A 3,797-nucleotide genomic window follows, 5' to 3' on the forward strand; every position below is an offset into this window, starting at 1 on the left:
ACTCTATGATGAAGCATTCACTAACATAGAGGATTATGAGCAGCTGCCTACAGACTACCCCGCCAACTTGCTCCACAGCGTGCATAGAGAGCACTGTGTGGACAGGGACAGTATAAGCCATTGGTATCTAAGGCCACGTGTCTTTCTCGACTTGCGTACCACTATATTCATGCTATCCTCAGCAGGTCGGTGAATGGCCGTGGTGATAGTACCAGCGTCCTGAGCCGGCAGGAGCTATTATACTTCTATTCAATGGTTTAGAGCATAACACTCCATCTTAGGCACATTCTAGCAGAGTACGTGAGGCATCAGGGTCAGTACGCCAGGATTGGAGTTATTTTCTCAGGTCCGTACATTACCAGACTCATCATCAGGATGGGTCTACTAGATGCTATCATAGGGGCTAAAAAGACGATCATACCCGCATATTCAGCCTAGAGACCAAAGAGATGTAGAGATATAGAGATGGGGTGTATGTCTGAACATGCCCCCACCGAGTCAGTCGAGGCCAAGGGAGACACAAAAGAAGGGTCCTAGCCAGTACTTGAGCCATAGACTGAGCAGGCACAGGTAGAGGCAAAGGCATCCCCTACAGTGCAGGAACTCCCACCAGTTTGGATATTCTCCCCAACTCGAGCCCATGATTGATTTGAGAGGCTCGAGAGTGCTGTAGGGGTGCTCTAGAGTGATTTGGCTAAGGTTTGTGTGCTACAGGCCATGAGTTACACTAAGGTGATGGCACATCTGGATAATCTACAGAAGCTACTTGAGAGAGACGTGGCCTCACCATTCATCATGCGACCGAGGACCCCTCAGGCATCCACAGCACCACCATCACCAGTTCAGGCACTGATTGATCCACCAGCATCAGGATCGTCACCACCACCAGTAATAAAGGCGACCGAGCATGATACCGACGCTTGATGTGTCTTTTCTTTTTTTCTTTTTTTATAATTTCATATTTCATTTCCGTATTTTATTTTGGACTTGTATCACTCAGAAAGGATCTTCCTTTTGAGGTTATCTTTTATTTTTGGTTTGAGTTGTATTTCATTGCCTTATCCTTATATACTCGAGTTGTTTTTGTTTTTGTTGAGCTTCACTGAACCCCTTGTGTATACGTGCCAGATGGTCTTATGAGTATGGAATTTGAGGAACTAGTCATGGACATGGTCTTATGGTCTTGTGTGCTCCACAACCCATTGAGACTCAACCCTCAATGAATATAGCTCCATCAAATGTACCATTCAGAGTTCAAGGGAGTATTGTTTCAATTGTCCACTTCCATATATGTTTTTGATTGACTTATATCCTATTGTGCTTGCTTGCGTACATTGAGTGTAATGTACATCTTTAAGTGTGGGGAGAGTTCACATTACACATGTTCATTACATAAGTTTTGACTGAAATACATGGTTGCGTAGCCAATGACCGTTCATCTTAGTTGCAATGATTGTATTCTTAAGTTTAGGGGAATTCATAACATCGAATATTCACATGCCCTAATTTTTACTTGAATTTCTAGGAATTTTTGCCCGATTGACAATGTTGCACTACTTGCTCATTAAACCCTTTTGGAAACTCAAGTTTGATGTTTAAGTGACTAGTTAATTTTGTTTTCTTGTGGCAATTTTGCTAATAAAATGAAAAAATGATGAAAAGAGAAAAATACTTGTTTTAGTTATGCATTTGGGGTGGAAAGAGCTACCACCTATGAACTATGAAGCTACTATCATAAGTCGGATGCTAGTTATGTCCTAATGAGAGAAAGAGCTATATCATGGGATGAGTGAAAGCTACTATCCCTGTAGAAAGAGCTACCACCTCGAAAGTGTGAAAGCCACCTTAGCGGTCTCTTGGGAAAGGGCTACCTTAGAGGTTATGTGAAGTTACTACTATCTCTTTATTTTGTATTGTTTTGTAGATAAATAAGTCCCTTATACCTAGAACTTTGAGGACTATAAGTTGGGTCGACTTGAGTGAGTTTACACACACTTACACGATTTCAGGTTTGTTGTCTTTTTTTATTTGAGTTTTTAGCTAGAGCATTGATTTTTCGTATTTGGTGTTGAAATTTCCCTTACTTGTAGAATGCTTCCCTTGCATGCTTTGGTGAACCTAAGGCCAAGCACTTTCAATATTTCCTTCTTGTATACTTCAATGTTTTATTTTTGCTTGATGACAAACAAAAGCTTAAGTGTGGGGGAATTTGATAAGTGCTTGTGTACTAAAATTACAAAGTATTCTAATATGTGTATGTTTGTGTTCTTTTGCGCATATAGGATTGTGTAGCCAAATAGAGAAGAAAGAAGCCAAAGTAGATTGCAAATGCATTATGTTGATGGAATCTTGAAGTGGAAACAAGAGAAGAGGCAAGTTGTGCTCAAAGATATATGAGTGTGTGCCAATCTCCATTATGCTTGATGGAATATGTAAATTGGAGGGCACAAAGGCAATCACACTCATGTGTTCTGACTTATGAAGGCTAGCAAAATTCTCATCAAATGCGCTTTTAGTTGAAGATGCAACGCGATCTACAGCATAGGCATGTGCCCATTTGTATTACATCGATGAAAAGTGTGGATTTGGGAGTATTTTGGCTGAGTATTGTAGCAAATCAATGCAGCAATTTACTGTAGCAGTTATTATTCACAGGTCGCTGAATAGGATTTATTACTTGGAATCCCTAGAACTTCTTGCAACTTTGCATAGTGTGAGGTGTTGAACTGAGTGATTTCTCCGCCAGGACATAGTGTAGAGTTAGTTATGGTTGATCTTAGGTTTTTGACCATGTATTTTAGGATTTCCACGACTCATTAAACATCAGTTAGGAGATATAATAGTTGGTCTTGGACTAGAAGTAATAACCCAAGGGGGATCAATGTCCGAGTGCCCCATTTTCTATCGATTGCCTTTCCTCTCATTTTATCGTGCCTCTCTTTCTTATTTTCTTTAGTCTTATTCACATTGATTTTATCCACACCATTACTATTTCATTTTCACTTAGTTAAGTAGCAATTGTTGTGTTTCTATTCACTATTCCCTGTAAATACGATAACCCACTAACCTGGGATATATTACTCTGATAAACCCGTGCACTTGCGGGTCACACGCAAAGGGGTGTGTCACCTTCCCATTTTCCTTAAAGGGGATAGCAAAGCAGTGGCTACATTCATTACCTAGAGTATCGATTACTGCTTGGGAGGAGATAGTAGAAGCTTTTCTTGCCCGATATTTTCCTCCTGGAAAATCTGTGAAGCTCGTGAATGAAATTTCCTCCTTTGTGAAAAAAGAATTAGAGTCTCTTTTTGAGACATGTGATAGGTTCGAGGAGCTCCTGCAGAAATGTCCTCAACATGGGTTCCCCTAGTGGATGATCATTCAGACATTCTATAATTGGTTGAAACTGAGCACAAGACAGTTTTTTGATGCTGCAGCAAGAGGTACCTTAGGAAGCAAGACCCCTGAAGAAGCTTGACATCTCATTGAAGAAATGGCCATGAATAGTTATTAGTGGAACACAAGAGATAGAAAAAAAGTAACTAGACTTTATGGGATCGATGTAGTTACTTTATTGGCTGCCCAGGTTGAGTCATTGAGCAAGAATTAGATACTCTAACTTCACCTAGAGTGGCAGCCTTGACTAGTTGCACTGGGTGTGGGGGAGGACATGCTTTATCCGATTATTCAATTTTTATTGGTGGTACATCCTCAGTAGAATAAGTGGATTTTGTGGGTAATACAATGAGAAGCTAAGGCAATCCATATAGCAACACCTATAATCTGGGATAGAGGAG

The 3,797-nt window shown here is 40.5% G+C and overlaps 1 non-coding gene across 1 annotated transcript; it reads right to left on the reverse strand.

Moving 5' to 3' along the window:
• Positions 1-3,256: 3,256 nt before the first annotated feature.
• On the reverse strand, positions 3,257-3,363 carry LOC120281208. Its single transcript, XR_005542516.1, has one exon. It is a non-coding gene; the product is annotated as a small nucleolar RNA R71 (small nucleolar RNA).
• Between the last annotated feature and the right edge of the window lie 434 nt (positions 3,364-3,797).

The sequence above is a fragment of the Dioscorea cayenensis genome, chromosome 2 (genome assembly GCF_009730915.1).
Source record: "Dioscorea cayenensis subsp. rotundata cultivar TDr96_F1 chromosome 2, TDr96_F1_v2_PseudoChromosome.rev07_lg8_w22 25.fasta, whole genome shotgun sequence".
NCBI lineage: Eukaryota > Viridiplantae > Streptophyta > Magnoliopsida > Dioscoreales > Dioscoreaceae > Dioscorea > Dioscorea cayenensis.